Source organism: Sylvia atricapilla, chromosome 6, assembly GCF_009819655.1.
Source record: "Sylvia atricapilla isolate bSylAtr1 chromosome 6, bSylAtr1.pri, whole genome shotgun sequence".
Classification (NCBI taxonomy): Eukaryota; Metazoa; Chordata; class Aves; order Passeriformes; family Sylviidae; genus Sylvia; species Sylvia atricapilla.
In genome coordinates, this window is record NC_089145.1 from 11,626,534 (window position 1) to 11,640,053 (window position 13,520).

Genomic DNA, 13,520 nt, shown 5'->3' on the forward strand with positions numbered 1-13,520 from the left:
ATGTTATCAATGGAATAGTTTGCCTTTTTTTTTTTTTTTTTTCCTTTTCCCCAGTGTGGACATTGGAACATACAGGGATTATTAACTGAATAAGAACTATGTCTCTTCTTGTAAGACCCTTATTATAAGGCTTTTGTTACTAATCTCTTAAAAAAAAAAAAAAAAAAAAAAAAGGCAGTAGATGACTATCACAACAGGACCACAGATGAAGTTATTGAAAAGCCAGAGAGTTGAAGTGTGAAGATCAATGATGAGCTCTAGCACAAGATTTATGCCCACTGAGAATCTACATATTCTTACAGTCCTGGGTATTCTGGTGAGATGCTGTAAAGAGGGCCAGGCATAAAGTCAAAATCAGATAAATTTCCTTTCATCTTCAAAAGTAGCATGATGTCAGCTTCACCTTGAGCTAAAATTTGGCCTGTGATCTGATAAAATCGTTATTTGCCAATAAAATATGGGACAACTCTGGTACCTGCTCCCCCACCCCTGCTGTGCACAGAGACACTCTGTCTTAAGCTACAGCTCATGTGGAGCTGCACCTCATCGTGGGAGCAGCTTTGATTGCCAGCAGAAGCCATAAAGGGCTTGACAAATTAAAGGCAGAGTTTCACTCTCCATCTTGGATCTGCTGCTATTTGCTGATTGCATCTTAGAATTAAAATTTAGGTTTTTTCATAATGATGCCTTGGGAAGGCTGACCTGAAACAGAGACTAGACAGAGCTACAGAGTAAAGTAGGTATTTATTGAAAGGCCTTTAAGGGTACACCTTGGGCAGGACAAGAGCCCGGCCAGGGCTAAACCCAAGGTGGACTTAAAATGGCCACAAAATGGAGGACTGGTCACGAGGTCTTACACTTTTACAAGTTTTGGTCCATTTGCATATTGAGGTTTAATTGCCCAATTACAACTTCAGGTTGTGAGGTCTCATCCTTCTTGTTTCTCTCTTCAATCTCTTGTTTCTATCTTCAATTTAAGATCATTGTTGTTTGTGCTTTTGGGCCAGAAAATTGTCCTTGGTCTCCAGCAGGAAAAGGATTTGTTTTGTCTCCCTACTCTGTGAAGAGAACTTTCTAACACTTAATATGAGGCTCAGAACTGCACCCCTGGGCAGCACAGAATCTGAAATACATGGAAGCTAAAATTTAAGGAGTTGTCAATGGGAAGAATAATTAGGCTTCTGTCATCAATCGAGACTTAACAAAAGTGTACCAAGAACTGATGGTCAGGCTGATTTTCAGTAAGAATTAGAGAAATGATCATTACAGGTATTCATCTCCCCACTTACCTCATGTTTTCAAGTGCAGCCCCTCATCTCATCACAAGGAAAACCCTCCCTCAGGCAGAACAGCTGATAGGAACTCTTTAATCTGCTGATCCTGATTCCAACAGGATTCTGAGTAAAGGGAGAAAAACAACTGTGTTTGACCCTTGACAAACTGAGCTGCAGTATTTACCAGGATTTAGAATATGCTTCACAGAATTTAAGTATGAGCAGGTATTTATGTAAATTATGATTCTTTAATTTGTCCAATAGTGTTGTGTTTTTTCTCTTCCACCTCATTACTCATTTGACTATTTTGCTTGTGACATCCAGCTGTGATCCAGGTTTATAACCTCACAATGTTTTTACTAAAATTCATTAACTTTGTATCTAATGATGTCCAATAATAATGTTTGTATTTCTGTATGTAAAGCTGCTTGCATGCACCAGGTGAAATGAGTGACAGAGGAAAGTAATGACAAAAGCAACCTGAGTAGGTTCAGTGAAATAACCAGTAAGACATTGGAAAATAAAGAAGACTTTTAACTACTGTAAATTACTGCTTGGAGAAAAAGCCTTTCAAAATTAGTTTTAACATTTGTAGTGGGTCTGTATATAAAGATTTTGTGACAAAACATGTATGTGTTGTTATACATCGAACTGAATGTGTCCCCATATCCCAAATAATATCAGGCAGTATATCATATAGACAGTGTGTGCCCAAAATAGAGTAATAGCTCAGAAACAGCTTATTTGGACTAGTGGTGTTGTTATAACAGAGGTCGCTGGGCTGTCATTTTGTGTTCTTTTACCTGAATAGCAGGAATTTCTTTGTTTGGCTAAGCCTGCCTTGGAGTCACAGAAGCTGCAGCTCAGGAGAACGTCTGGCAAACACAGCTCCAGGATATCTTTTTTGTGAACATCCAATTGTGAGGCATATCTGGGGCTTGAGCACTGCTGCTCGTCTGTTGTGTCCTGAGGTGGCCCCAAGCACTATCTGTTCAGGCAGTGGATGTGCTCTGGATCTCAGGGAAACCTGACCACACCCTTTCCCTCATTCCTGTCCTTGTTCTGCCCATCAGTGGCACAGAACGAGCTCTGCAGGTCTCCAACACCACCAGACATTCCAAATAGAGTTGCTCCTTGCTACTTGTGTAAGTGCAAGTCAGGCACAGCCACGGTGCGTGTTCTGCTCTGCTGTGTTCTAAATCCGATTTGGCTTCCTACACTGCTTAGCAAGTGAACAGGCAAGGTGGGATGGGATCTGTGCTGCTGTTCCAGGAGCCAGCCGGTGGGATATTGCCACGAAATCCCAGGTCTAACAGCTGTGCTGAGCTGACCAGCTACTTGTGTCATAATCATGCTCAGTCAAAATAGCGAACTTTCTGGCGAGTTTGGTTGTGTTTTTTTTTAAATATCCAGTTTTGGAAAGTAAATGTTAATAGCAGCTGAGTGTCATTGTTCTATTGCAGCCAGACTGCTTTCTGCTCACTTTAACCAGGAATATTTTCAAACTTTAGTTTTCAGAAAAACCCAAACTGCTGCTGCCCAGAGAGATAGGGAATACAACAGAGGATATGACCTTTCTGAATGTTTTCTTATCAGGCAGCATAAGTACTGTATGTCCCACTAAGCTGCTTCAATAGAACCTTGTCAAGTTATCACATTACTTGACATGTTGCTGATAATGAATACATAAAAGCTTTAGATATTGAGGACTCAGAGGAAATAAATAAGATTTACTGAAAAACTGCTCAACATATATCCCAGGGCCATGTTGTTTTTTTTTTTTCCATGTGGATTGTGTGCTGCCTTTAGTCCCTTAGATAAATGGAATGATGCAAGAGTTTCAGCTTCTTGAAATGTAAAGTGCAGATGTGAGCAGATAAATGAAGAAAGTAAATGGTCATCTATCTCCATTGTGGAGAACTCAATCACATTGTAACCTTATCAGTCTTATTCTCCAAAAGTGCCTGATATTTTACTTTTCTGCTACCACATGCTCCTCTAGCTCTGGTTGATATCTGCAATATCTTCTCTTGTCCTGTATTCTTACGAGCGTTGAGGAAGAGCTCATATTCATTTTTGTAATTTTGCCTTAGACCACTTGTGGTGACTTTGAGGAATTACAGCCACAAACCCAAAAAACCCAAATGCAGCAGACAGAACCAGGATCAACAACATTAACCCCTCATGTCACTGTGAAGGAAAGTGGCCTTCAGACTTAGGAATCAAACAACACTTGCTGAGAGGCTGCCCAGAGTTTCTCAGCTGGTCCCCTCCCCAGCAGGAGGGGACAGAGGGGATAGAAAACTCCAGGTGCTCTTCAAGAGCAATAGGGTGACTTATCCCCTCAATCCATTTCTGAAATGATGCATTGGTAGTGCCTCATGTGGCTTTGGAATGGTTTTGGTTAATTAATTTCATGTTTTACCTGGGTCTGGAAAGCTGTACGTCTCCCATCTGTCCCGAAGACAGTCTGACACTGGCAGAGATTTCATGTTTGCTTTATTAACAGTCTCCCAGTACAGCTGGGCAATAAGATCTGACAGTGTCAAGATGATTTGTTGCAAATAAGCATCTGAACTTTGGATGCAGTTTTTGATAGCTATCAAGGATTTATTCAACAAGAACTGTTTGTGTGCCTTTGACTGTAGAAGGTAAATTAATACCTTCTGGATCTGATCTCTGCAAATTCTGACTTGTAAGAGCTGTAAAATTCATGACAGTTATCTGCTTAAATAAATACATAATCAAGTATTTTTAGTAATCTCTGCTTCAAAAATATGCATTCTGTTGCCTGTCTAATCTTAATTTTTCATGTTTACATTAAATGGATCAACTCCTGTATAGAAGGTGACTTTGAGATTTACTTCAAGTTTACTCATTTGGTAAACTACTGCATGCTTAAAGCATAGAATAAGAAGCTATTATTTTCCCACTCTAAAATGACTGCCCAAACACCTGCAATTTACAAACCTGCAAAAAGACACCCATAGAAGTTCCTCATTTCCATCCAACACCCCTAGTGCTGCCTTTCTCCAGAAGGCTGTGATTTCATTCTGGGCTCGTATTGTACATAAGGAGACACCCTTACAGCTGCTCTCTCGGCTGGTGGAGACTTTTTCTTGTGCTTAAAGTCACCTCTTGTGTTTGAGTGATCAGGAGGAAGTGGGAAGCACTGCCATGGCACAGTGGCTCGCAGTGGCTGTAAGCAATGATATCTAACAATGCCCTGAGGAGCTAGTTAAAAAGTGCCTCTCACACTCGGGAAAGAGCTTTAATGGAGCTGCATTAAAAAGCTGTCAGTTGCTTGTTGGGCAAAACAGACCCTCTTTTTTTTTTTTTTTTTTTTTTTTTTTTTCTTTTTTCTTTTTTGTGCTGTAAGGATTATTGCAGCATTTGTTACACAGTAATTTGGAAATCATAATAAAACATTTCTAATTTCACTTCCCCCAGCAAACAACTAATGGATCTAGTGCACAGGAAGCACACAGACAGCATGCTATAGAACCGTGGAATCTCACTCGTACTCCTAATTGGGAGGGCAGGGGATAGAAGCCTGTAGCTATTTTTTTTCTTAAGTGTCCTTCCCAGAAACAGAATTTTCAAAGGCAAAGGTAGGAAAAAACTTGGTAACTTTTCCACTTGCCTTAAACTCATTGTACGCTTGTGCAAATACATTTTAGTGTTGCTCAAATGACATGTTAAATGCTGTTGAAGTGTCAGAACTCTAGCAGGTGACCTAAATGTTGTCCCAGAACAGAAACCTTGATGAAATGGTAACAGATGAATAGAGATTAGATGTTACAAATCTGAGGGTGCTTAGCAAGATGTGCTTTTTAGGGAATATTGCTCAGCAACTGTCTGCAGGCCAATGTCTTGCACAGAGAGAGAAATGAGTAATATTTAAAAATGAAAAGAAAAAAGTTGCTTTTTTCCCAAACTGTCTCTTTATACTGGCTAACCTGTCTCTTTACTACATTTTGGTCCCTACCATGCTTTCTCTCCAGAGCTAGAGAAGTAGAAATGTGATCCAAAAACTGTGCCCAAGCTTTTTGTGGCTATGATGGAGCTAATGATGGATGCCCTTGGGTCTAGCTACCCAAAGACTCGTCTTGATACTCTTCAGTTAAACTTCAAAAGCAGATCTATAATTTAAAAATAAAATACACAAAAACCTAATGCCACCACACAGTAAATAGCCTTACACCAAAAACTCAAGAAAATAATGAAGTGTGATGATTTGCTGAATTTCAACCTTAAGTCATAGTTAAACCTGATCACATATGACTGAAAATGTCAACTGTTATTTTTTGTCTGAATTTTTGTGGAATTGGCATTCCCACTCATCCAAAATGTCACAGGCCTAAGGATATCATAATGATGAAAGTACATTAGAGAACTCATAAATCTATGGAATGGATTTGCAGCTGGAAATCCAGAACACTAAGCTGCATCTGAGCAGAAGCTGAGACACCCAAATATTTCAGTAAAATTCTCCTTTAAAAGAATTCTCCCAGCTCCAAAAAAATAAAAGCAGCCTGTTTGGGAGATCTTTTAAAAGATAGTGATATACATATCTCTTTTTTTTGGTCAGCTAAGAAAACATCGATTTATTACACCACACATTCCAAACAACATTTTCATGGAAGCTTGGTTCCTTGAGTTTGTGACCAAGATGAACCTTATTTTGTGTTTCCATCTATCACACTGACTGGAACAATCCTTGATGAGCTAGGGCTTATGTTGGTCAAGCCTGGATATTAGGTGAGTCGTAGTAAAGTTTGAGTCATAGATTTGAGCATGGAAAACTCTGATCTTTTAGCCTGAATTTAGCTAAGGAGGACATGAACCGTCACCTTCAAATGGAGAATCATCAATACCAAAGATTAAATCTCTAAAAAACAGTCTGTGTCATGGGGCACATAGTTCAAATCTGAGACTGGGAACCCTACATTTTCTGACTGATACAAAATGGCTGCTGTCAAAGAGCCTTTTTTTATTTTAGATTCAGAGCTTTTTAGCAAATTTTGTCATTCCGATTGCAGTCCATATTTTTCAATATGCAATTCCAAGAAAGTTAGACTTGAAAAACTTGAAATTATTCTCTTTCCCCAGTTGCTTATGATTCTATGTCAAATATAAAAATGAAACAGTGCTGGATGCGTTTATTTGTTCTGGTATTTTCAATATATGCTGTTAAACAGTGGCTGTTAAGCTAACAGAGCAACATGTGACAGAATCCAGGAAAATGGAGAATGAGAAGGAAGTCTGGACAGAAAAGATCAAATGGCTGATTTTATTTTTGAATAGCAGCACACATAAGAGATTTCTTTAAGAGACCATTGTGGCAGAGAGGAGGAGGAGAGGAAGATAGAAGGCCCTGGAAGAAAGTGGAATCAAGTTTCTGAAAACTGCCGCCTTTACAAAGAATGTCCTTTAGATACAAATAACGTGCAGGTTTATAAAAGAGAGAAGTGGGTTTAGAATTAGGAACTCAGAATACCAGTGAGCGTCCAACAATGAATCTTAGCAAAGAAAAATACCAGTTGCTGTAGGAGCTCCAGTTGTGCCTTGAAAGTACAATGGAGAAAGGACAGAAGCGAAAAGACAACTATTCTTCTTTCTATTCAGGAAAGGACTGGCTTTCCCTTCTGACAACTGTCATCTCAGTTTGTGCAGTGTAGCCCTTCATGAGACCTGGAAGGATGCTTGATGGTAAACTGTCTTCAAGAAAGAACAGTTCATTACAAAAAAGCTTTAGAATTTGGGCCTCCTTAACAGCCTTTCAGATAAAAGGGACAGGCCAGTCTTTCTTACGTGATTTAAGTAAGAGTGTGATCACTGAATAGATCTGCAGGATGGCAACAAGGACAGAGATTTATATAAGGGCTTTAAGAACAGAGGTTTATAATTAATTAGTCAGCGGTGAATCGGTGGAGCATTGGGAAGGAGAAGTAAAGGAGAGACCCACAGTGCTGCTTGCAGGTTAGTCTGAAGTGAAAGCTCTTGGGGTGTGGGCCAGACTGACAGAGTTCTGCTAAAAGGAAAGAAAAAGCATTAACCTGTGTTCATGCCTGGATTTAATTCCACAAGACACTGCAGGACCTAAAGCAAACCAGTTGGGACCTAAGGTACATCAAGTAACATTTAACCAGTTGTATGTTCTTTTTATGACTTCTGTTTGTGAGGGAGATAAATGCATGTCTTAGGCAATAAAACATTTCCCCTGATTATAGCAAATGGTGTTTCTTTTCCCTCGTGGGATGTAATAGGAATATCAATGTTTTATATCTCTTATTAAAAAAGCCCAAATTTGATAAAAAATGAAACACATTTAGTAGAGTTGTTATCTCAGGTAAGGAAAAGTACCATTATACAGTCATAGGCACAGAACTGTGAGTGCAGCAGATTCACTTACTGCAAATCCAGCAAACTTCTCTATACTGCACCCAAAACCCAGACAAGCCTGCAAAGAAAGGTGAATGACCAGGCTTTCATACAGACCAATAAATCTCTAAGAAAAGCCAGGTGATACCTTTTATCAAAAAGAACTCTCTTGATAAATGCAGGAAATGGATTTTTAAATTGGGACATAGTTATATATAAGGGGAGTCGTAGAGAGGAAAGCATCTGAGGGAGAAAGAAAACAGAGGAGAACCAGCTCAGAAAAATAATCCTGGGAAGTGTGTCCAATTTTTCTAACATTTCTAATCACTAAGTTCTCCACAGTTGTGTGGGTATGCGTGAAAGTAGAATTTGTCCCCAATAGAGTTGGAATAGTGCACTGAGCAGATGTTTTATTTCAGAATTGTAAATATGTAAACTGGTTATGCCAAAATATTTTCTTTGATGTGGGATAATAATATCAAAAGAAAGGGTGAGGCAAGCTTGCCTTTCCCTTCTGTATTAACGAGCTGCAGTTTTTCATTTCTTGTATGGCTTCTGGGGGAAACCTTTTCCAAGCCTGCAGTTTTCAGGGACTGAGCTCTTTTCCCTTTCTGTGTTGTGGAAAACCAGACTGTTCCAATGTTTGCTTCTTGTCTGGACTGCAAAGATACCCGTGCTTGTGCAGCCAAAATCTTACCATCCTGGGAGATTACCTTGGAGGAGGGAGCCTCTCCCTTAGGGAAGGCTTCCCAAACCACTCCCTCTGGGTGGTTTGGAGCAGGGTCCTCACCTTGGGGATACACACCTGTAAAAGTGCTCTCATCCCCAGCCTGCTGTGCTAGGGCTTCTGGACATTTCATTTTGGCTTTTAACAAGCAGACATTTTCAGAAAAAGGCAATGAAGAATTGGCAGTGGCTCTCCATGAAAACATCTCTCTAACACCCCAGAAATACTGTCTCTAGTTGCAGTAAATAAGAAATTTTCTATGTTCTTCTAGGATTGCATGTGCTATGTTTGACAAGTTCTGTATGTTCCTTAACTTCCCAATTCTGCCAGCAGACTGGTTCTGTCTGCTTTGCAAACACTTGATTGTAGTATCCAGCTCTAAGCAGAGGTTTTGTGCATAGTGAGGCAGTGCTTCCACAGCTCCTTACTTCTGAATGGAGGGGTTTAATGTGGTTTGAACTGGGATTTCACTGCAAAATTATGGCAGAATAGTTTTCACAGTTAATTCTTGTGAAATGAGATGTGTTGGAGTGGGGTTTTTTCTTTATCTGTTTGGGGGCTTTTTGTAAAATTTCATTTACAGCAAACATGAAGGATTTTTTTTTAAATAGCCTATTAGTTCAGTAATGAAAGAGAGCATGACGGAGTTTGGTTAGGGGCTGTCTGGGATGAAGCACACGCGAAGGGCTGAGAGCTGGGCTGACGGCAGCCAGCTCAGGTTTGGCATCTCATGATGAGGGTGTCCTTCAGACCTGCTTTGGGAGGAGTCCAGCAGGCTGCAGGAGATCTAAGCCTGCCAGTGCTTTCTCTGCATTGCTTTTTAGGGTTTAAAGTACAATACAATTGTTTTTAAAAATTGGATATAATCTGTATTTTATGGAATATGCATGAAGTTCAAGGAACAGATTTCAGGCTTTGTACATTGGCATGATTTATTTTATTTCATGTTTTATGTACGCATAGAGTTTGGTATATTTTACATGTGTGCAAGTTTACATTAACTATGAATGTGACCTCAGAATGTTTATATTATATAATATAGTTTATATAATTGCATATAAATTATAATTTATATAATTGCATTATATGCAGTGTACTGAAGCTTCTCAAGTTGACAATTGCGAGGATGTTTCTTGTGATACACTACAACTGAGAACCACAATTCCTACAAGACAAATCTGTGTAATTTTTGTTTATCTAGATACACAAACCAGATAGTTTAACTTATCTTAGCTCTTGTCATGTTTTCTGCTATGCTTGTTAGAAATTTTTCATTGGCAAAATTTGTGTCTTTTCTAAGAAGTCTTCCATTTTTGTGAAAGTGAATAATTGCCTCCTGGAGATTAATCCCACAAATGCTTTTATATTCCATAAAGTCACTTCTGACCTCTAGTTTCATGGGATTTTGCCAGTAAAAAATGGAAAACCTTACAGAACTTGAAAATCCTGCAGAAGAAACCACAAGAATAAATTTTAATATCTAGAGATGACACACTTATGCAGAAGTATGAAGACTGTTTTTTTTTTTTTTTTTTGAACTATTTTATTGAATGCTTAAAGTTTTGCTTGGCTTTCATTCCTCCCCTCCACATGCTAGAATTGAAGTAAATTAAATGTTATCAGGTTTTCAAAAATACTGTGTTTTAATATATATCATGATTTTCGGGTGATCTAACCTCCTTTTGAAACACCAGTCCCCTAAGCTGTGACTGTGATAATCTGTATTCTAAGAGAACACACCCTAAACTGGAGGGTAAATATGTTTTACTATCCACAGTTTGAAGGCTTTGGTGGTTTTTTGTTGTTTTTTTAAAAGATAACCACATTTACTAGCATTTTTTTGACATTTAAATACCTGTAAAAATCTGGGTGACAAAACCTAACCCTTTTAGCCATATTAATTTCCTACAACATCCTCGAAAATGTTTTGTAAAATATTTACAGAATGGAAGGGATGTAACAGTTTAACAGGGTTGCCAAGCCTCTAGGATTCACCAGGACCCTTTAAACTCTGGAAGTCTGCCTTCACACTGTGCATGTATCTACAAATGTCAAAACAAGGCAGGCAGTGACACTGTGGCAGTGCCACAGCAGTAATGTCACATCAGGGACTGGAGGCTTGGCGTGGCTGCTGCAGCCACATCAGGACAGGTAATGTTCCATCTGCAGTCACAGCACAGACACTTCACACCCAGGATCTGGCACTTTCACCTGTTAGCATGATCACAGACAAGCCACAGCATCACTACTTACCCCCCTAGTGAAATTTTACTTGTGCCACATGGTAGTCATGTCCTCCTATGGATTAGTAGATTTTACTATAATGTTTTTCCTCTGTAAATAGAGTCAAAGTGCCAGGTAGGAATATCCTCCCGTATAAATCTGTTGTATTACATGTCAGTTGTGGTTAGGTTTACAGAAGAGACATTTCTATTTCAAGATATACTATAGTGATTTTTTTTCTGTCTCCATTCAGATTCTTTTTTGTTTAAAAGAAAAAAAAAATAAATAAAACCAACTTATTGTAAAATATATTATCAGAAATTGCACACATCATTAATCATTGGTATTGAAGTCCCATGGTATAACATTGACATTTTGCAATTTTATTCAGAAATTGGAACTAATGGTGTTATATCTAAACATTTTGCATGCTTATTAAAAATTAAAATATGCCATCTTTTTTCCTTAGAGGTCTTTTAAAAAATTTATCACTGGGCAATACCCACCAGAATATTTGGTGTTTTAATGGCAGTGGAACTTTCATTGGCTCCAAGTTCTGGAATACCAGTAAGACTAATATTTGAACCACACACATTCACTGTCATTTAGGATTGCATCATGCTTTTATATTTTTTTAAGTGCATGTGAACATGAAATAGCTCCACACAAGGTGTGTACAATGTACCCTCCTTCACAGTGTCCATCTGCGGCATGATATGTGGTTTCTATGGATCAAGCATTGCTTTTTTCAGTCTGGGGTTTTCTTTTTACCTTCCGATGATTTCATATTAAACTGTGGCTGAAATTCAGGAATTCAAATATTTTTGAGAAATCAGAATAAAACTGGATTTTCCTTGTATTTCAATGTAACTAGTGCACAGAAAGTTATCCACAGGGGGCAGGATGTGCAGATTCAGAGCTGGAAGTGCATTGCAACAGGACACTGAGTTGATAGGAAGAGATGGGAAGCATTTGTTTTCTGTTTTTTAACTCATATGGAAAGTTTGCCACTTGTAAGTTGAAGCTGAAAATATAAAATATTCGATTTGGCCCACCAGAGTTCCAGCAGGTAACTCACCAAATCTGTGGGCCACCCACTTTAAGGGTCAGCTCCACCTTGTCCTTTCTCAGAGCAGGGAACATTCGTTTTCCAATAGCATTTTCTTTTTTTATATTGACTGCATAAAACGACACACAACTTCCCTGGCAAAGTCACCGACGGTTGAGAAAAACAGTGATGGCTTTTGTGTAAGGTTTTGAAATCCTCCTAAAAATGTGAACCAGCACTGCACGTCTGTTAGAGTTCCACAGGACAGGCCAAAAAATTCCTAGAGGAAGGTCATCCTCCTTTACGAAGCTGCACAGGTCTTGGGAGTCATTCTGTAGAAGCCGACTGCATTGTGCGGAACTCAACTCTTTAAATCCCATAGGATTTTCCACCAAGTTTGCTGTCGAGTGCAAGACCCCGGTGGTTGCTGGCCCTGAGTGTGAGGGTTGCCCTCGCCCCACACTCTGCTCCCCCATCAATGGCCGGGTTTTCATCCCTCGCATCCATCCCAAGGGAGGAGCTCGTGGGAACCAGGGGGCAGGTCATTCTCAGCGGCGGGCTCCTGGCTGCGCACCCCGCTCCTGCCAGAAATCTGTCTGAGCCTCAATCTGGCCAAGTTTGGGAAGCGGCGGTAAATGCGCCTCTTTGTTCCAGGCTTCCACCAACGGCAGGCACGGGAATGTCGCTCGGCAGTCGGTATCCTGGCTACCCTTTTCAGGGTCCTTCTATAGCTGCCTCAATAGCTGGGAGGGGCAGGGGACAGTTTCTGCGCTGGCTGTGATCAGAGGTGCATTCTGTAAAACGTGCCCAGGTACTGCGAGAGTTTCCCTCGACGATTTAAATCTGAGTTTGTATGTATATAATATGGCTTGACCGGTTTGTCATTTAGTTTAAAAATAGAGCGTTTGGTTTATATAATTTTAGAAAAGTATAAAGCCTGAAAAATAGGTAGTGGAATAAGATCTGTGTGTAGGAGCAGTTTGCAGACTTTTTATCATGGTGTGTTTTCCTTTATTACTTTGGATAAGTGCTATAACTCTAAAGTAAGGAGAAAGTAGATATTTTTGAAAATAAAATTTATTGGTTAGCCTCAGGAACAAATATGAGAACTGGGCATTTCATGTCAATTCCCCTTTATTTCCCTTTACAGAATATGCTCTGGATTAAGATGCTGACTTCTGTAGTCAAAATGTGTTAAAGTTTCTGCACAGGACAGATTTTCCTGTGGGTAGAAACACAGTTGCATTTCAATACTGGACAAAAGCTCTGAGGGTGCGAGCCCTGCCTTGGGCATTAGCTAATTCCACTGCCAGGAGGAGTGCTGCTTTAGCCCTTTTCAGCAGAGAGATGATGTCTAGCTCAGCAGGCAAGAGAGCACTGCCTGTAGGAAATTTGCTGCACTGCAGAGTACATTGGGGTCTAGGCATTAAAACAGGCCCTCATGGAGTAGCACTTCCAAATTCTGAGTGATTTTGTCAATTATATTATTATTTGCTTGTATTTCACAAAGGCTGGGTTCTGTTACAGGTGCACTTAGACATTGCTTTCACCTCAAAAGCTGCTGCTGCTGAAGCCAATGTGTGTTCCTGTTGTATATCTCTGGCTAGATAGGAGTTTTACCATTCTACATTCCCCAATGTGTCTATCCAACAAAGAATGGATAATTACTTACAGCTCTTGTGGCTGGACAAGATCCTGAAGAGAGTGTGGAGAAGGAGAGGGAGAAGATGAGACAAATAGAGAGACTTCAGTACCGCTAGTGCTGGCAGAGAGAAAATGCCACCAGTGGTGCTGTAAGGCAGAGGTCAGACAAACAGAAGAAGTGTTTAAAATTTCCATGATGCTGAAGAGGAGCTGCTTGAAC

At 39.7% G+C, this 13,520-nt stretch overlaps 1 long non-coding RNA gene across 1 annotated transcript in view; it reads right to left on the reverse strand.

The window, feature by feature from the left end:
- The window catches only part of LOC136363172 (uncharacterized), a 199,560-nt gene that overhangs the window by 73,034 nt on the left and 113,006 nt on the right, over positions 1-13,520 (reverse strand). The window lies entirely within an intron of this gene.